The sequence below is a fragment of the Lepidochelys kempii genome, chromosome 22, assembly GCF_965140265.1.
Source record: "Lepidochelys kempii isolate rLepKem1 chromosome 22, rLepKem1.hap2, whole genome shotgun sequence".
NCBI classification, from domain to species: Eukaryota; Metazoa; Chordata; order Testudines; family Cheloniidae; genus Lepidochelys; species Lepidochelys kempii.
Genome location: NC_133277.1, coordinates 18,337,861 through 18,359,100, shown reverse-complemented (window position 1 = coordinate 18,359,100; position 21,240 = coordinate 18,337,861).

Here is a 21,240-nt window from a genome sequence, read left to right as displayed (position 1 = left end):
GGTGGGTGCTGTTTCCCTTTCTGTTTTGGGGCTGGAGGGATGTCTCGCTCGTCTCCACCCAGTCAGGTGTTGGGTTTGACTTTGCTGCTCTACAGAGACACTCGGGGCAGCATTCTCCACCTGCAAACCCACTGCCTGCCACCTTCCCACCCTACTTGCTCTCTTGCTGCTCAGTGAAGGGTTTGAGTTCTGCTGTACCATAGGAGGGGTGCTCAGACCATGCATCCAACTGGTATAGATAAATACCTGGTTTCCAAAAACAGATGCCCACAGCAGTTGCCAGCTCCTCTGCCTTTAACATCGGCAGCAGTAGGGAGCCAAGTTCACCATCAGCGAACGCCAGGAGTTTGAGCAGGTTGGTCTTCACCCTGAGTTATCGAAAGACGGCAGCCACAGGCTCTTTGTATACCCCCCACTGTGCTGAGAGCCATCTTTTTAGGACTAGCACTTTGTCTATGCTTTATTTACTGATCTCAAAGCACTTTACAGAAGTAGGGAAACTGAGGCAGGGGGCACACAGATGAACACAGGTGCACGTGGTAAGACACAGATTCCAGGCCTGCTGCCTACCAGTGCCATGCTCTAACCACCGGGACACGTTACGTTTTCGCATCCTGGTAGACCGCCACCGCGGCAATGTTTGCCGAGCAGCAAGTTCTGTGAGAACCACCCACAGCCCCTACGGGCTACAGCGAGACAGAAAGGTTGTGCCCGATCCTTACTGAGAAGCCCCTCAGTTATCAGAATGGATTATCATACTTCAAATCACATTCATTTCAGCCTGGGTGCTGGTTAGATTTTACACTGAGACCAGTCACCTGCATGTTTCTAGTCATCTTCTGGTTCTCCCCATTAGACCAAGGCAAGAATATTTACAAGCAAACTAACATTTCACTAGCACGGTTTCACAATCTTTAAAAACATTTCTACGACGATTGCTGAAACAAGGCAGAGACACAAGTCCTAAAGGGAGGGTCCTGTAAACACCCCTGGCATCGGCACAGTGCTGTAGTCTGTGACCACATGTTCCTCTGAGGTCTGAAATTTCAACCCAGAACCACAAATGAAAGAGCCAAGAATACTCTCTGCTGTTTGACCAAGTGGGTTGGCAAAATAACGAAAGGCAGAAGACTAGATTGTCACTTCTTTATTATCATGTAGCTGGTACAAATCTCAATCCTACATTCTAACACAAATTCTCCACTGTACTTTCCCATGCAACTACAGGCCATGCTATTGCACAGTTTTATCCAATCTGGCTCGATTTCCACCACTACAGAAAGATGGGGAAATAGATCAGCCCTAGTCCAGCCTCATTTGTTGTTGCTATAACAGGCATATCTGCACAGCTACAGACTAGGGACCGAATGGCTCGGCAGCAGTTCTGCGGAAAAGGACCTAGGGGTGACAGAGAAGCTGGATATGAGTCAGCAGTGTGCCCTCGTTGCCAAGAAGGCCAATGGCATTTTGGGATGTATAAGTAGGGGCATAGCGAGCAGATCGAGGGATGTGATCGTCCCCCTCTATTCGACATTGGTGAGGCCTCATCTGGAGTCCTGTGTCCAGTTTTGGGCCCCACACTACAAGAAGGATGTGGATAAATTGGAGAGAGTCCAGCAAAGGGCAACAAAAATGATTAGGGGACTGGAACACATGAGTTATGAGGAGAGGCTGAGGGAGCTGGGATTGTTTAGCCTGCAGAAGAGAAGAATGAGGGAGGGATTTGATAGCTGCTTTCAACTACCTGAAAGGGGGTTCCAAAGAGGATGGCTCTAGACTGTTCTCAATGGTAGCAGATGACAGAACGAGGAGTAATGGTCTCAAGTTGCAGTGGGGGAGGTTTAGGTTGGATATTAGGAAAAACTTTTTCACTAGGAGGGTGGTGAAACACTGGAATGCGTTACCTAGGGAGGTGGTAGAATCTCCTTCCTTAGAGGTTTTTAAGGTCAGGCTTGACAAAGCCCTGGCTGGGATGATTTAACTGGGAATTGGTCCTGCTTCGAGCAGGGGGTTGGACTAGATGACCTTCTGGGGTCCCTTCCAACCCCGAGATTCTATGATTCTATAATATCATTGGAGGAAATTACAAACCAGCATTTCAGGGGAGGAGAAAGTTGCCGAAAGGAATTCAAGTCAAACTGGCCAACCTTTAACTCCCTATTGTTTCACGTGCCCTAAAACATGGGAGGTGCAAGAAACTATTGAGTGAAAAATCAAAGTTTAAAAGGACGTGAAGCCAGTGTCCCCTTTACCTGGTGTCTCTGCCGCACCCAGTACAAGAGGCCCTGATCCTGGCACAGTGCCTCCACAATACAAGCAACAAGGACTATGAGGCTTTCACTGGCTCTTGTTTAACAACCCTCTGCGCAGAAGAGCTGGAACCAGCTGTGCAATAATAGAGGGCCAACAAGTTGTCACTAGGCCATGGCTTGGAACGAGTACATAGGGGATCAGAGTTCAAGAGGCAGATACAGGAAAAGAGGGCGCAGAACTACTGGGGAGAGGAGAGAACCCAGAGACAGTAACCCCCTCACTGAGCATTGACATTGGGCTTTACATATTTAAAGCACTTTACAAGCATTGATTAACAAGCACGCAGCTGGGGGTGCAGCAGCATTCATGGCCATGTGGGAGGGAGCTAGGTCAGCCTGCAACGGGGGGCACGGGGCGGGGGGGGGAGGGCAGGCTAGAGCTGTGGGACCAGGCGCTCTCAAGGAGGTTTAAGGGCCAGAGTCCATTGTGGGTACTGCACAGAATCACTGTCAGCTACAGCAAGGAGGCAGCTGAGAACCCTTCTCAAGGGGCCAGAGCAATATAGTTCAACACTAGCAATCTCTTGTGCACAAGACGATTCATAGGTCCCCCCGCACCCCGCCACCCCACCAGGGCAAAGTCTCTCCCACTGACAGCTGTTGGAGGGTTGCAATGCACCAGCATATAAAATTCCCTTACGTTTGTTCTAATGTAACCAGCCAATCCATCCTGACCCCTCAATGACGTTCTCACTGCACTTCCTGGGTTACCCAATGCAGGTACACATCCCAGAGCTTGACACCTTTACCCTGCTCCCCATAGATTCCCCCTCCCCCCCCTCCCCCAAAAACAGTCCTCTTACAAAACCCTCAGAGAGACAGGGACTTAGCAACTCCACCCCCACCTCCTGGAAGCACATGCCACTAGCCATATATAACTGTGAGAGCTCATTACCACATCCCCCCCCGTCTATTGCGTGCACTGCTCTGGCCTAATGCCGAGGACACTGTAAACTCCTCCAGGCAAACAGTGGGTCTCTTACCTGGCCGTATGTCACGGACAACTGTGGCCTAGCTAGAGGACAGCAGTGTGACTAGCCCCATCGGGCAGGAGCGATTAGCAGAGGGAACGACTACTAGGTTAGGGTGACAAATCAGAAGGGACAGGAGAAAGGAGACAGGGAAGATCCATCAACCGTGCATCAAGTTAATTGCAGGGGTGGTGGTCAGCATCCACACATGTGCAAGCACCTCCTTTCTATGCCTCTCCCAGCTGCTCAACCTACTCCCGTGACCCCACGACCCCTCCCAGCTTACCACAAACCCTACAGCCCCTGCTGCCAGCTCCCCTTCCCCCAAGTAACCTGGCCCCTCTCTCTAGCTTTTGTCCTGCTAGAAGTACCTAGCTCTCTAAGAGTCAGCACTGGCCCCTGCTGTGGCTCCAGGACACAGACCTGCTCCCACGAGGGCTCTGGAGCAGGCAGAAACAAGCCCTGGCACGCTGGGTTAGTTACTATGTGGACATAGGACTGCTGCCTCCTGCCCACTCAACCGCGGTCACATGGCCAGACGGTGGAGCTGGCCCAAGAGCTCAGCTTCACCATGGAGGGATTCATTCCAGATCTACAAAAGGAAAAGAAGGAGTACTTGTGGCACCTCAGAAACTATTATCTAAGGTGCCACTAGTACTCTTTTTCTTTTGGCGGATACAGACTAACACAGCTGCTACTCTGATTCCAGATGCCACAGTGAACCTAGCTCGGCACTGCACTGAGGGAGGGGTGTCCTGCCCTATGCCAATTTCAGACAAGCCCAGACACTTAGAGATGCCAGATGTGGCCCCTCGGCTCCCTCCCACCCACCTCCTTGGGTGCAAGAGGCCAGAAAGATGGGAAAAGAGCCGTGTGCAAAAACGTACATCCAACCGATGGGCACTTGGACACTCCAGCACTGAAGGTGGCGTGAGAGTGCTGGAGCCCCAGTTAGCACCCACAAATCTGAGATTTGGGCCTGCAGGTCTCAAAGCTGGGCTCCATGTCAGTCTCTGGACTCCAATTCCCACCCAGTCAAACACTTGCTCTCCCTGCGCCCTGCCCAGACCCCCGGCAGGGGCTATGGCATGCGGGGATGGGCTTGCCACAAGGCTTGCAACTGAGGGCCAACGTAGACACCCTGACAAACACGGACATGTCTCTAAATCTCTGCACACAGGGAGCACTAAGAAGAAGGGAGCAGACAGCAGGCGAGTGTGGATTCAGGGAGCCACCACAACAGTGACGGAAAAACTTCTTGTTCACAAGGAAAACCAACCCAACACATAAGACAGGGATCCCGGCCACGTCTATTTCTTCTCATGCTTGTGCTGCTGGTATTTCCTGTAGTGAGTCTGGATCGTGACGGCAGCCCGCTCGCTCGGGTCACACAAGGACTGGCTCTTGCTGCTCGAATCAGGAATCATGTTACCTGGGGAGACAGGCAAGCAACACGATGAATCCAACAGTCTGAACGCGTGCTGGTGAAAGGCGCCAGCAACAGCCCTGCAGACTGAGCTCTAGATCCACACGGCAGGGACAGCAGAGCCCTGCCAGCAAATCACCGCTGACCACTCCTAGGGGCGAGTGGGAATTCAGTGTACATGGCCCAGGCCAGCCTCTGCCTTACCATCACCACCACCACCACCGGACCCAGTTCGTGCCATCAGCCAGGGGGTCTTCTGGCACGTGGGTGCTTGTCCACCGGGGCCTGCAAGACTGACCGCAGGTGGCAATGGTCAGTCGCTGCCAAACAGAACTGACCGTAACGGAGCAGCCTCAAGGCCAAAGGCTCTAGTGGGCCATTGCCAAGACTTGCTCCAGCCTCCTGCCCCCGAGTGATGGGCAGAGCTCAGAGCTGGGAATTCTGTTGCACTCTTACATAAGCCCCCGCTTATGCTGACAACTCACAGGCCTCCGCTCCCGCACAGTAATGGATGCAGGGCTCTTATCTGCCACCCGTCCATACGACATCCTTAATCTGCTGCTCGTCTCTCCAGGCTAACACAAACAGGCTGCCACATTTCTGCAGAACAAAACCTGCCCAACCAGGGCTGACCTAGGGTTCTTAACCAGACCTATCCCCACTTCCCCCACCCCGTAGGTGGTCTCGTTAGAGTGCGCTGGGGAGTCCCGAATGGACGACAAGGATGGGAATTGCTTCCGGTGGGAGTTCCTCACAGAGGCCAGCGTTCAGGGAACTCAGCACTAAACACAACTGGAAGGAAACCCCAGTTCTCTCTTTTTAACTGTGAATTTAGCCCTGGGGAGAGTAGCTGGGTCGATGACCCTGGAGAGACTCATACCCCTTATTTAACCACAGATCAGACAGCAAAGGCCTCCATGGCCCATTGAATCCTTAGCACTTCTCTTCACATCAGGAAGCCTCCAACAAGGTCTCACACCAAAGGCTCTTAAGCAAAGTAAGCTGTCGTGGGAAAAGAGGGAAGGTCCTCTCCTGGATCCGTAACTGGTTCAAAGACAGGATACAAAGGGTAGGAATGATCGATCAGTTTTCACAGTGGCAAGTGGCAAATAGTGGGGTGTCCCAAGGATTTGTACTGGGACGTGTGCTGTTCAACATATTCATGAAGGAGTTGGAAAAAGGGGTAAACAGCGAGGTGGTAAAATTTGCAGACAACACTAAATTACTCAAGACAGTTAAGTTCAAAGCCGACTCTGAGGAGTTACAAAGGGATCTCACTCCACTGGGCAACAAAATGGCAGATAACTGAAAAGTAATGGAAAACATAATCCCAAATATACATACAAAATGATGGGATCTAAATTAGTTGTTGCCACTCAAGAAAGATCTTGGAGTCACTGTGGATAGTTCTCTGAAAACATCCACTCAGTGTGCAGCGGCAGTCAAAAAAGCAAACAGAACGTTAGGTAGCGTTAGGAAAGGGATAGATAAGACAGAAAATATTATAATGCCACTCTGTAAATGCATGGTATGCCCACACCTTAAATACTGCGTGCAGTTCTGGTCGCCCCATCTCATAAAAGACATATTAAAATTGGGAAAAGTACAAGGAAGGGCAACAAAAATGACTAAGGGTATGAAACAGCTTCCGTGTGAAGAGAGATTAAAAAGACTGGGACTGTTCAGTTTAGAAAAAAAAAGAGCTGACGAAAGGGTGAAATGACTGACAGAGGTCTGGAAAATCATGACTGGGGGGCGAAAGTGAAGAGGGACGTGTTATTTACCTATGCACATAACACAAGAACCAGGGGTCACCCAATGAAATTAATAGGCAGCAGGTTTAAAACAAACAGAAGGAAATACTTCTTCACACAACACACAGTCAACCTGTGGAACTCATTGCCAGGGGATTTTGTGAAGGCCAAAGGTATAACTGGGTTCAGAAAAAGAACTAGATACATTCATAGAGAATAAGTCCATCAATAGCTATTAGCCAAGATGGCCAGGCATGAAACCCCATTGTCCGAGCAACCCGAAATCTCCACCATTAAAAGCTGGGACTGCACAACAGGAGATCGATCACTTGATAATTGTCCAGTTCTGTTTGCTTCCTCTGAAGAATCTGGCACCGGCCACTGTCAGAAGACAGGATACTAGGCAAGATGGACCACTGGTCTGACCCACTATGGGCATTCTTATCTCCACCGAGACCAGCACAAGGGGGTCACTTACACCTACTGCAGCACCAGGAACTGTTCACTGGACTGAACCAAGAACCACAAACCTCCTTACATGCAGGCCACGGAACAGCCATCACCAGGTAATCGCTTCTAATCACCACCAACCTAGTCTGGATTTGAACAAGGCGCCAGGCTGCGACTAGCCTATTGCCAGGCCCCTGAGCCACACAGCCTCTCCACCAAGGCAGCATATTAATAGTTGGCATTCAAGACCCCTCATCTGCTATGCAACGCTGTCTTGCTTGGTGTATTTGTACCCCAGTGGCTGAGCCTGGCTTCAGAGCCCTCTTGCTCATCTACAGCCACATCACCACTTACATTGCAAGCAGCTTTGTGCTGCTCCTGCATCTCAGAGGCAGCCAGAGGAAGGGAGGGAATCCTTTTGCTGCAACGATGTTAAACCACTAGATGTCCAAGGTGTAACACACCCAGCACGCTCAACAGAGCTCGCCCCCGCCTCCAGCAGCTAGAGGAGATGGGAAGGTTACTCCCAGGGGCAGTTAAATCCAGAGATACTAGGCGAGGTTCTGGGTACCCTGTGCTATTCTAACCTTGCAGGCCCTGTTTGCTATATTACACACAGCTGCTTCACAAGTCCATGCAGCATCTGGTAATTAATCACCTGGGCTCTATGGAGCTGTACAGGGCACTTCCAAGGCGAGGGACTCAGCAGGCCTAGAGAGTTTGTTTCACGTGATGAAAAACGCAGCTATGCCAGGAAGGTTGCACGCCCCGGGACTGCGGAACCCAGGGAAGCTCTTGACACACTGCACGAGTTGTGTCACTTCCTGGGTGAGGGCCTCAGAGATCAAGAGATCCCAGACTGGTTGCCGCCCCAAGTACTCCCCACTTCCTGGGCTGGGGGGGATAACCCAGAACACGAGGCCAAGCAACCACTGTTGCCATGAAGGAGACGAGGTGCCCAAGACAGTCACGGTCCTGCACGTTTCACATCCCTCCAGAGCACAGAGGAGCGCAGACCCGGTTACTCACACTAAACAGAGCCCGCACTCTGGATGAAGATCTCACTACAACTCTCAGGGAGCACCCTGCCCTCTCTGGGGTAGAAAGCTCCTCGAGGTTTGCCCCATTTTAGCAAGAGACCTGGTTTTTTCGGCACCCTGTACGTAGAAATGAAAGAAAGCCACAAAGCTAGCTGTGCCCAGCAATGGAGAGGGGTCACTTGAACCCATCGTAGCTGGGGGTTGGAGCCGTGCCTGCAGGACTTGTCAGCTGTCACCCAGGTACTGGGGTAAGCGGAGGAGAATCTGCCTTTGAGTCCTTTGGTCAAATCAGCCCGTCTGCCATATATTCTACAGAGAGGCCATCATCCAAGTCCCTGCTCCAGAGGCGGGGGGGGAAACCCTTTTTCATTACCGACTAAAAATAAATAGCCAGGTGCTACCAAGGACAAAATCCAGGCTCTCAGCACAGGCCACAAGTTCAGAGAGTTTGCCGTTCTCTGCCTATTTTTCAGGCGTCTACACCATAGACTTGTTCCAAATGCACTGTGCAGTTCCCCCAAGGGCCCCAGAAATGGCACACAACCACTCAGCTCGGGTCTGTATGGACAACATCCAGGTCAGAGAAGCGGTGGAGCGGGCAAGTGATACAGAAGGGAGAACCCTCCCTTGCTCTCTGCCAACACTAATCCCACTATTTAGACAGCTGTGCTCCCCAAAGCCCTCCCCGTGTTTAATCACAGAGCGGGATGCTCACTCGCTGGCGCACACAGAGAAGAGTAAAAGGAAGCAGGGCACTGTACAGGAATGAAGCGCTCATGCTGATAAATGGGAGCACTCCCTGCCTGATGCTTAATGTCGCATTAGGGAGGCATTGTGAAATTCAACAGAAGCTGAACCAAAGCAGCCCAGCAGCGTTCTTTTAAGCCAACGTGTCACAGCTAAGCACTCCCCTAGCGGTGCTCCAACAGCCCCGTGCCAGATGCTGCTGTATCAACTCAGCTGTGTCACCTGAACCCATGTTTATTCACATCCTAAAAGAAACGGCAAAGTAAGAGACACATAAATCAGCCCGCATTGGGAATCAGCTCCTGCCTGCCTGCCCACAACGGGCCCCATCTGCCATAAATCCTGTTCTCGGCACTATCGAACGCCAGAGGCCATGGAGGCAGTTGGAAGTGCGGGGAACATGCAGCAGTAAACCAGGAATAAGCCCCATCTCCGTGTGGACTGTTGTCAGCTCTTAAAGAAATACACCAGCCAAAGGATCTCTGCGGGGCTGAGCAGATACTGGCCCTATCGATAACGCTGCATTGCTGTAACCCCACAAGTCCAGTTCTCAGCTGGGAAGCAGCCAAAATATTCCTGTTAGGGTGAAAGTCACTTAGGCCTTTGTGGTTTTCACTGTCCATCACTGCAGGCTACAGAACAACAAACAGATGCAGCAAAAACCACCTGGTTGGTAAGTGTGGATCCCTGCACTTGGCACCTCTGACCACAAGGCTACACTGCCCCTCTTCCGTCACAGTGCCCCCATACGGAACTATGGAGAACATTTAGCACTGATATAGCACTTTCCACCTTCAAAGAATCAATTGCCCTGCATGACACCCTGGGAGGTAGGTCAGGATTACCAGCTCCATTTCAGAGCAGGAAACTGAGGCACACAGAGGGGAAGTGACTTACCCACGGCCACAGGAGGAGTCAGTGGAGAGCCAGGAATAGGATTGGAATGGAATGGAGCATGGCATCCTGGATTGTTACACGTTAATTTTATGGCAGTCACACAGGGACCTGGTGATCTGTGTAACTATGCTGGACGTTCGGGACAGAGATGACCGGCAGCTCACACAGGTGAGAATGCTCAGGTGCTTACATCAGACCATGTCATTACACTGTAGCCCTTTTTCAGACACGCGAGTCCTATTCTACCTCATACCAGCCTGGAGAGGAGGGACAACGGGAGGTGCTAGCTACTTAGGCCTCATTTGAACTACAACGTTTGCACCCATGTAACTAAAACCAGTTTAGAAACTAATTTAATTAAACGGGTGCAAGTCCTTTGTATGGACACCGAAATGCAGTTAGGAGAGACTCAGGTCAGTGCAGCCCAGTCGAATCTGTACGAGCTAACCCGACAGGCGTTAGCCTGGTTTAACCAACTAAGTTTCTAAACAGATTGAGTTAAGTCGGTGCATCTTTCTTGTGCAGATGCCAAAGAGCCCTGGAAAAAATCGGACATCCACAAGGCACACTTGGAAGTGCTTCTTAGAGGGTTAGCAACAGGGAAATGTTAACAGTCTATCTCGATTTCAAAGGGCTGGCCATTGGAAAAACAGGAGCTGCTCAGACAAGAGCTGAACGATGAAGCCCCTAAGTTCCCAATGGCTTGTCAAGGCCCCTGCCAGAAAGCAGCAAGAGACACTGGCTCCAAAACACTTGCAAGTCACAGCAGCACGTCTAAAACTTCTGTTCCAGCTCCACGCTGGAGCATTGATGATCTGGTCAGGAGCACAAAGCCACACGGCCCATACCTGCTGAGCACCAGATCCTGCTGTGGAATCCCCTGCAGGGGGCTGTGGAAGGGGTAGGGAAAGGGCACCCACGACCGTGGCAAGAAGCATCGTCTGCTCTGCTGCATGTGGCTTTCCTGAAGGATGCCCATGAGAAGCTGGAATTCAGCTCAGTGGCCCACAGGGACTCCAGACCGGAGGAGTCACCACACTGGATTCCCTGCCAAAGTTCCTGTCCAGAACAGGACACTCCGTCCTCCTCAGCAGCAGCCTCCAATCCCCCTTGACTCAGCACACAGCTCAGCGGCACGTTCCAGCCTCCGCTGCAGAGAGTGGCAGTGCGCCGGCCTTCATCCGATTACAGCCTGAGCTGCGCTGAGAATAGATGTGGACAAATCCTATTTGCTGAGCACTTGACTTCATTAGAGGCAGCAGAATTTGAGGACATTTCAAAGTGGCTCCTGCCAGGCGAGGAGGGAAGAGGATGAGACCCTGAGAAAGAGGGACCTTCTGACACCCACCTCTGTCCATTCTAAAGTCAGCTGGGTGGGTTTGCAGGAGGAGAGGGATTTGCTTGCAGAAACAAGCACATTACAGACCTGCTGCACAGCACAGAGCTCTGCACCAGCTGGACAGTGGGTCAGAGCAGCGAGGCTCCAAAAGGGTACACGGGGTGGGCGTCTGGCTATTGATGCTGCCAGCTATAATTAATACAGCCGCCATCCTGCCTGGGATCCTGTACACACTCCCAGATGCTCTGGCTGGCGGTACATTCTAATCAGCACAGAAATGATTAAAAATTAATTAAAAATGGAGTGTGCCGGCTCTGCTGAGTCGGAGCAGCGCTGCTCGGGGGTGCGAATCCCTCCCACAAACCCAGTCTTGTTCCAGTTAACATCTCAGCGGGTCCCCGATCCCTCCTCCTCACGCCAGAGGCATGCTGCGCACTCACCTTTCCGCGAGTAGATGCTGCCGTGCCGAGAGCTCTCACCTTTCTGGAAATAAACAAAACGGAAACAGGGAGAGAGTTAGTCCTGACCCCAACAAGAGCCTGTGAGGATGGTCCCTGCCAAGGCAGCTAAAAGGAGGCAGGGCTGGTTTCAATGTGCTTTTAACTCTCCATTGCTCACAGTGACTCTGAGACCCTGACTATAGTATAGTGGTCCCCGTAGACGGGCACCATGGAGTAACGCTTCCAGTAATTAATATTTGTGAGAGCACTTGGAAGGCAGAGTTACAGAAAAGGCTCCTGTTACAAAAAAAGAAAAAAAAATCAAGTTTTTGAAAACAAGATTTCTTTAATTTGTTTCCCTGACAGCTCAGGAGATTAAATTTGCACTAGCTAGCCTCATTAATGCCTGAGCATGCAGTTCAGATGAAAGACGGCAGTGAAACTAGCCTGGTCAGTTTCATTGCCTACCGCTCACGCCCTCGCAGGATGCTGCAGTGCCTAGGATGCAAGCTCTGCAGGGGGATGCTTCCATGCAAAGGAAAAGCCGTACTTAAAACCCCCCAAACCTTTCTACCTGGCGCTGTCCCTTTAGTGATGCTCTTCTTTGCCCTTTGGAGAAAAAGAATCTCTCCCCCACAGACTTTGTTTAGAGCAGATTATTTAATTAACAAACACACCCCGCTTTTTCATTAAAAATAAAAATATGCCCATTTGTATCATTACCAACATGGTCACCTGATCCCACATGCAAGAGTCAGACGTTCCACAGCTGTCTAACCTAGAGTCCAGGAAACCTGGCCAAGTAGTCCCCCAATACTAGTTATTTTTCACATTTCAGGCATGGAAGATCCTTAGTTCTAATAAATAAAATAGTAACAAATAGGATGCTGCTGAGGGAACTCTCCCAGGCCTCTGGAATACGGAGGTCAATGGTTTATTGCCGTCCCTTGGCCTACAGAAAGGGCCCTGGACTTCCACAAGGTCTGGGATATTCAGCCAAGATGCAGCTGCTCAGCTACTATTAAATACCTTAGCCAGTCACAACCATTATGGAAGCGATCTGTGCTCAAAGCAGCCGCTGGCTGAGCACACAGCACCAAGTCCATTGGCCAGCGAGAGAAGAGAGGCAGCCTTGAGTGCGGTGCTGCCACTGGGGAGTCGTGGCATGGGCAACCATGGAGCGGAGCTGGAGATCTGCTTCTTTAGCTACAGGGGACTGAGAACCACTTCATGCCCTACCCTAGTATTTCTGCACAGGAGTGGCAAGGAAGAGTGTAAGGGGAGAGGGGATGGTGCTAGGCCCAAAGGTAGTGGAGAGAAAGGCGACTGTCTTCCAGGAAGGTCACTCCTAGTTCCAGTTTCCACCTGGAAACCTGGACCCTCTTAGAGGCAGACTTGGAGCAGCTAGAGGCACTGCACAGGTGCTGCAGCACCAAATCCTGAGCATAAAGTTGTTTGACTTTGTGCAAAAAGTCACAAAGATCTGGCTTCCTTCAGTTGCTCAGTTTACTCAAAAGCGGCACTGGAAGCTCTTCAGCCATGTCACCAGGATAGCAAAAACACCCCCACACATCGTGCTCTCAAGCTTTCCATCGACATCCCGCAGGGCCAGCCCACAGATTGTGAATCTTCTGGATTGAGACAGACCTGGGAACTTCACTACACAACACATGGTGCAACACCATCAACCGTGGTCATTCTGGCCGGTACAACGGTACTTAGTACCCTCGGCATGTTTGCCGATGAGCGTGTGTTAACAGGAGCGTCATATTTAAGACACGGGAGGTAACTGTCCCACTCTACTCCGCGCTGGTGAGGCCTCAGCTGGAGTACTGGGTCCAGTTCTGGGCTCCATACTTTAAGAAGGATGTGAACAAACTGGAGTCTCGAAGAGAACAGAAGAAGTGATCAAAGGGTTAGAAAACCTGACCTATGAAGAAAGGTTAAAAAATGGGGCATGTTTAGTTTTGAGAAAGGAAGACTGAGGGGGGCCTGAGAACAGTCTTCCAACAGGGTAAAGGCTGTTCTAAGGAGGACGGGGATCAGTTGATCTCCATCTCCACTGAAGGTAGAGGTAATGGGCTTAATCTGCAGCAAGGGAGATTTAGGTTAAATATTAGGAAAACCCTTTCTAACTCTAAGGCTAGTTAAGCTCTGGAACAGGCTTCCAAGGCAGGACGCGGAATCCCCATCATTGGAGGTTTTTAAGAACAGGCTGGACAAACACCTGTCAGGGATGGTCTAGCTGTACCGTGCGGGGGCCTGGACTACATGACCTCTCGAGGTCCCTTCCAGCCCCACATTTCTATGAAGGACAAGGAGTTGAGGGAGGGAAAGGGAAAGTGCATGGAGTTTGGGAAAACTCCAATTACTGCGTGAGGTCACTACTTTTCTGGACCACGTTGTGTCGCCAAGTTCAAAAGACTTGTCAGCTGGGATTGGATAAAGTTGGTTGGAGACGGCCCCTCAGAAGGAAGTGGGGTTGGATGTAGCTTGTAAGCAGGGACCCTCTTGCTGTGTAGCTTGAGTCACTGTTGGGTTATTGTGCTCTTGCATTTTTTCCTTCTCCAGGCAGAGGCAGAGAATTATGTTCACGTCTTCACCTGAATTATTCCCTATCACATACATTCACACACCTCCCTCGAACGGCTCTTTTGTGGAGTTCCACTTTTATTCTCTCCAAGAGTCCAGACCCACACTGTTCAGTCTGAAAGTTCACAGATGGTTTCACCTCCGCAAATTCCCCTAGGACCTGACCGCCAGCTGGATTCTCTCTGTCCCATACAGGTTTGCCTTCTTCTCGGTCCTTAAACACCCTCCCTCAAATGTCCCCTCTGCCTTCCTTGCCTCTGTCTCGCTAAACCCTTCCCAACAAAACCCTATCCCAAAAATAAAATAAATAAATCGTAGCATTAAGATGGGGTTTGCAAACTCACTTGGGTCACTTGGCCTTTATGTTCTATATTTTCCACTGCCCTGTCTGCCAGGTCTATTTAGACTGTAAACTCTTTAGGGAAGAGAGCGCCTCGGTTCTCTACTTGTACAGCGCCTTGCACAACGGAACCATGGCCTGGGTTGGGGTCCCTAGGCACTACCACAACTCAGTAATAAGTTCTACTAATCACTGTGTTATCAGCAGCAATGCAGAGTCTGCAGCTGGAACGCTGAACCAGTCGGCTGGAGACGGAGCAAGGAATTCCAGCTCACTACCCTGCAGGGCTAAGAGGAACAGGCACCTGCTTGTGTCAGTGGAGCCAGGAGATATGGGGAGTGACCCGGGGCCGGTTCTCCAGAGTCACAGCTGTGTGATAAGGTGTACGTTCACTAACAATTCAAAGCCTGGCCTTTGCCTCCCGAGACCCACATTTCCCTTCCTGCGCCTGCACTAGCAGGGATGCTGCAAGTGGCATTGGCCAGCACCGTCAAGATACAATTCTGTTCTTTGGCTGCTGAACATCCCCGGCTCGCCCTGTCTCATGGCTCGCTACCCAGAAACACACAGACGACTGGCTACAGATAATAAAAGAGCATGGAGGCGACTCCCCAGCTGTGCTCCAGGAAAGGTCCGAGCAGGTTAGAAGTGCCAGGCATTTCCTCACTAACCAAACAGGAGGGAACTAGTCATTGTTCTGGGTCTGCAGCACCAATGAGGAAACACAGAGCGACCGCTGGATTTGCAACACTGGGCCCAGCTAGCCTGCATGACTGGACTTCCTATCATTGTGTGTTGTGGCAATGCATGGAGGGTCCTCTAAGATTCAACATCCCATAGGCTCCAAGCCCAGAAGGGCCCATTGTGACCATCTAGGCTGACCTCCTGTTTAGCACAGGCCAGGGAACTTCCCCCAAATAATTCCCAGAGCAGATCTTTTAGTAAAGCATCCAGTCGTGATTTTAAAATGGTCAGAGACAGAGAATCCACCTTTGCCCTTGGGAAATTGTCCAATGGTTAATTACTCTCACTGTTAAAAATGCACGTTGTATTTCCATTCTGAATCTGCCTAGCTTCAACTTTCAGCCTTTGGATTGTGTTCCACTTTCCTCTGCTAGACTGAAGAGCCCATTATCATATATATATTCCCCATGGAGATACGGACAAACTGCCCTCTGGTCACCCTTTAACCTCTCTTTGTGAAGCTAATCCAATTGAGCTCCTTGAGTCTATCGCTATCAGGCAGGTTTTCTAATCCTTCCTGTGGCTCTTCCCGAACCCTCTTCAGTTTATCAGCATCCTTCTCAGACGGTGGGCTCCGGAACTGGACACAGCATTCCAGATCAGGAGCCCATCCCGGTGGGCTCTGCACAGAGACATCATGAGAGACAGTCCCTGCCCCCTGGAGCTGACAATCGACACAGACAAAACAGACACAGGGTGAGAGGGGAAACAGAGGCACAGGAGGGGGCGTGACTGGCCCAAAGACACCCAGCAGGTCAGTGGCAGGAGTATTTCAACACCTACTCCAGTGCCCTACCCACTTGGCAACACGGCCACATCCCTCTCATGAGACACTGCACACAAGCCCACCCTCAGGTACTGGACTGCTTGGCTTGTGGCCATGCAGCATCACGCTGCCATGCCTCTAGCTGTGGGCAGTTGGCCCCTCCCAGTCTAAAGCGCCGATGACTACAAAAGGAGACAAGGAGAGCGACACGTACCCCACTGTCCCGGCGGCTCTGGGTCACATACTGGACCTGCCATGGCAGGGGCTGGTACACGAGATAGGGCAGCGGCTCCTCATGGAACAGGCTGGTTCTGAGCTAGGTTGTGGAGAAAGGCAATGCAGGTTAGAGAGAGAGAGACACTCATCTGTACACAGACCTGCTGCCCACTTCCAGGGAGACTAGCAAGAGCCAGTGCTTATGTTTGCACCGTGCTCTCCTGTGTGCACAGCTCCTTCATCTCCCTTAGGTCCTGTGACATCCTTGCCACATGCCGGGGGGCGGGCAGGGCCAGTACCCCACTGTACACATGGGAACTGAGGCCCAGGGAGACTAAGGGACTTTCCCACGCTCACACAAGAAGTCTGGGGCAGAGCAGGGAACGGACCCCAAGCCCCAGGCTAGCACTTTGACCACTGGGCCTTCCTTTCTCTGGCTAGTTAGATACGGCAGTGATGCAGGCTCAGCAACTTGCGGAGGGGGCCTGGAGAAGTAGGACGAGCAAGACGACAGTTACCTTTACAGTACAATTCGTAACATGAAGGAACGCAGCAGTGCAGATGCCAGGTGTTATTCAGATGCCAGCCCAGGGCCAGGGGGCAGTTTTGTGGCCCATTTGGGATTAGGTTAAGACCCCCAAACCTATTTGCGAGGCCTTAACATTTGCAAACCCTTGTGCCTGCTGCTTATGCCCATGCCCTGGTTCGGACACAATCTTCCCTTTGTGATATCACAATCGGCTGCTGGGGAGATGGTTACGAGGTCACAGGCAGCAGCTTACGAGGAGAAGATGGGGACTCGACAGCAAGCCCAGTGCCACAGGCGCACATTCACAGCTCAGCGGGATGGCTGAGGTTTGCCATGTGGCATCGGGACATTCCGCAAGGCCCACGGGTGGGGATGGCAGAAGTGGCGGGAGCTTCTTGCCAGGCGTAGTCTGCTCACAGGAAACGCTCTCAAAGGGGAAAATGCAGAGAGAGCTCCTGCCCCCTTTATCTCCTCTGGGGTCGCTCCTGGACAGCTCACAATACATGGAGAGGGAGCTTGTCTGCCAGTAGCAAAGTGCATGGCCTTGGGAAAGTCACTTCCCTTCCCTTTGCCCACCATAGGGACAACACCTGCCTCCTCGGGGCATCACAAGGCTGAATTCATTAACATTTGAAAAGCACTTGGAGATCCATGGATGGCTGGTGCTAGAGAAGGGTCTACAGAAGAGGGACGTAGGGTCAGTGCAGCTAGATTTCCTCCTCCCCCAGTAGTGGTGTTTCCTTACAAAGAGTCAGTAGGTCCAATAATTACATAACGGGCTTGGAAATTGACACAGTCTGAGGGAAGAGAAATTAGTGTATTTTCAGCCTCCGCTGGTTCCCCTCACCAGAGGGCAGCTGAGAAGCTTGACTGCAAAGTAGATAACACAGATTTGAGCTGGGGGACCCACACGAGGCAGAGCCATAGCCCGGGACAAGGGAAGGGTGGGAATCGGCAGTCTTCCCCTCAGCCCCATGAGCTCTGTCCCCATTATTCAGATTTGCAGAAGCAGCAGCAGCCATCTCCAGCACATAGCCCAGGACTCACACTGGCTCCAGTGTGTGCCCCAGTGAAAAAGGACAGCACTGCTTGGCAGAGCCATCACAAAGGATGATAAACACCCAAATCCACTTTAAGCCAACACCGTGGAAGACTTGCTTTGGTGCCTAAAGCCACTGCGCTGGAGAGGATCCCGCAGCTGCTTTCTACGACCTTCCCGTACATCATGTTCTCTCCAGCCACACCACTGGAATTTGAAAAAGGGGGGAAAACACCCATACGTTTCATTGAGAGAGATTAATGGAGCCTAGGGAATAGCGGGCGTCCCCAAGCGTGCGGCGTGTCCCAGACAGCACCAGCTCTATGCTTCACAGCCAGTGCCATCTGCTTTAGGAAGCCTGGCCACGAACCCCACCATTCCGGGGTCAGCCGTGGCTGGCAGGAGGCTCCGCTGGTTGCCAGAGGCTGGGGTAGTTCCGAGCCAACAAGAACCAGAGTCCCCGACTAATTCCCAGTGTCCATAATATAGCCACACACACTGAATTAACAGAATAACAAGCTCCCTAGAAATAAAACCTCATTACACCAAGCAAGCCCAAAAGCCCAGCCTGGACTCACCTGTCCAAACGCTCTCACCATGAAAAACAGCGCAGTCATCAGCGTGGCCAGCATGGTCGGACTCTACAATGGGCTCCCCCCACCTAAGGGAAACAGAAAAATTTCCCGAGACAGAGTCCCAATTGTCACAATGTCACCAGCAACTGAAATGTCCCCTTCTCCGGCTGCAACAGGGCAGATGACCTCCCAACCCCTTAATGAGCTTAGCGCTCGTTCTCCTCCTGCCAGAGTAATTGTTTGCTGTCCTTTCGCTCGTCTAATTGCCGGGGCTTGTCCAGCACATATGGCACCAGTGCAGAGCCTCTTCACCCATCCCCTTCAAGAAATGAATGGGCCCACCGAGTGAGGATTGAAAGAAAGAGGGATGAGGCAAAGGCAGGCACTGGTCGGTGGCTTGTGGGATTACAGTAGCACGGCAATGCCTCTAGCACCCAGGAACCATCTGCTTTTCCATTAGGGACGGGGATTTTTCAGGGCTTTGCAATGCTCCCTGCATGGCCAAAGCTGCTGGCAGGGCTGCGGGGAGGAGTGAGCTGACTGCTTCGATTATTGCCATGACAAAGGAACGTGTATCAGACCAAGATGCACCTGAATAGCTGGCAGGGTGCTCTCTGCCCAGTGCCCCAAGACCCCACCTGAGCTGGAGGGGGGCTAACCCCAGGGTAGACTGCAAGACACTGGCATTTAATCAGGCTTTTAATTGATTTTTCAAATGTAATTAGCAACGGCTGGGGTGAGGGAGTCCTCTGCCAAAGCAGGGCACAGAGCCTCTTACTGAGCCAGCAATAAGCACCACAGCTGAAAGAAACCCAGATAAGGGGCCCCTACAACCCCATGGAACCAGCAGGCCACAAGCCGTCACGGGAATAAAGGAACCATTTACTTCCCCAGATGGAACTCAGCATCACTCTCCTGAACACGAGGTCAGAGAAAACAGCCCGGAAAGCATACTTCCAAAGCACTTCGATACCAGAGTGATGGGTGCTGGACACAGCCCCTCGGGAGACTGAAGCTATCCAGGGAGAGGCAGCTAGCCTAGGGTATTATTATTTGACTTACCTCAAGGAGAGAGGACAGCCTAGGGTAACACTCCATCAGACTTCTGATCTGGCTGCCCTGACCATCCCATCCTATCCCCCTTCCCCTCTCTCTCACACACACACTCTACTTTTTAAGGGGTCTCGACTGCTCAAACCCGTTGTTCAACCTCCCAGCCCAGCAGGCCTTTCATCACAAAAGGATCACAAGGCACTTGACGGAGTGAGTTCAGCACAGGAGAGACAGGATGGCAAAGGTGGAACTAGATGGAAGAAGAGAGACAATCAAACCCTTGGAGTAGACTCCCTTTTCCCTCCAGCTTAGTTTCCTGGGCCTTTCTATTGCAGCATCTCATCCCCTATGAATCACTCTCCTCTTGGGCAAAATCCAGGACTTTAGCAAGTTTTACTCCCCAAAAGCTGCTTTTCAGTAGTCGTCAGAGCTCCATGTGGCTCTAATCAGGGCAATGGAAGACGTGGAGCTAACACTCCCCTCTGGATTTCTCCCTGGCGGTCAATGTCCATGGGAGATCAGCTCAACAAGAAACGTAGGAGTTTCAACAGCACAGGCAAATGGTCTTCTCACCGCGCTGGGAGCACCAGCGGGCGCGGTTCTCTTCTGCCAGCTCCACACAGGACCATGACTTCCCGACTGACAGTGGTGGGAGCAAGGAGAGAAGCAGGCCCTTGGAGAAGAGCACAAACACACCACACTAAACCAACTGCTGTGGGAGTCACCAGGGGCTCTGCAAGGACACCGGTTTCTAGGCAGACAATCAGGCTTCGCCTGTTCTATGCCTCACAGGACATGGCTGGTTTTATGCATCACCATGAGTTTCCCCTTTCCCCTGGTGCTGCCAGCAGCCACTTCACCAGACACTTGAGAGCAGCCTTGAGTCCAGGAGGCCAGGGTTTGGGCATGCCGCGCTTTGACCCAGGGAAGAAAGGAGGAGGCAGACGCAAGTCCATAGCAGGCCCCAGCCAACTGATTTCCGCAGTAGCAGCAGCGGGGGTTGCTGGGGGGAGCAGAGCACAAGGCAACGGCGTGCTGGGGCAGTTGGAGGCAGAAGAAAAGGCTCCTTGTGCCAGTGGTGGGTGGGTGAACAAGAGCCAGGGAGCCACAGACCGGCCATTCGAGAGCTTTCGCACAGCCAACCGTATCACAGTCATCCATGATGCACATCCATGGCCACTCAGGACAACAGCACCATGCAGCCCTCAGACCCGGAATGAGCGATTCTGATGCAGGCTGTCTCTCGATAAGCCCCGGGGCTTCGAGTGGATGGTCAGCAAGCTAAGTCTTTGATGCAAGAGCTCTCCTACGTGGAAAGCCATGCATGGGCAGCACAGAACCAGCCAGGAAGAGCTCAGAGGACAGTCATCTAGCTGGCAGAAGGGCTGGGAGGGGAAAAAAAGACAATGGTAGGAAATGAGAGGGAAAGAAATAAACCACGAGAAAAAAAGGGGGCCCTGATTCCCAAAGAAATGGCTCTCTCAGCCATCCAATCAGCAGACTTCAGTGAGAGCAGGGTGCTGAAATAGCACTTGGGAAGGCATTGCTGTTATAAAATAAATGTAAAAGTCAATAGTGACAGCCAACCCGCAGAGTTACCCAATGTTAACACATCCCCAGGTGCCAGCCAGCTGCCTGGGGAGCCGCCAAGTAACACAGGGAGAGGTGGTCCCCGCCAAGTACTACATAGCACAGACACAGCTGTGTAGAGGCCCCTACCACACCTTTAAAGAGCGTGGTTGTAATTAACTCCACCCCAGCCTTCATCTACTCCAGCCAGAGACACCTCTCCCTCAGCCCTCCAGCTGGTATCACCCTAGTCTATTGCAGCACAACACCCGCCCTACGACCTTGGCACATGCTTGGGAGGAGGGAGCCACTGCAGAGGTGCATGGAAAGGGGTGGGGGAGAGGCCCGGGGGAAAACCTGGCTCAGGGCTGCCCATGCCGAGTTTTCTGCTGGCTGAAAGCTCTGTTTTCTAGCTCTCTAGTACGCCATTTAGCACCCTAA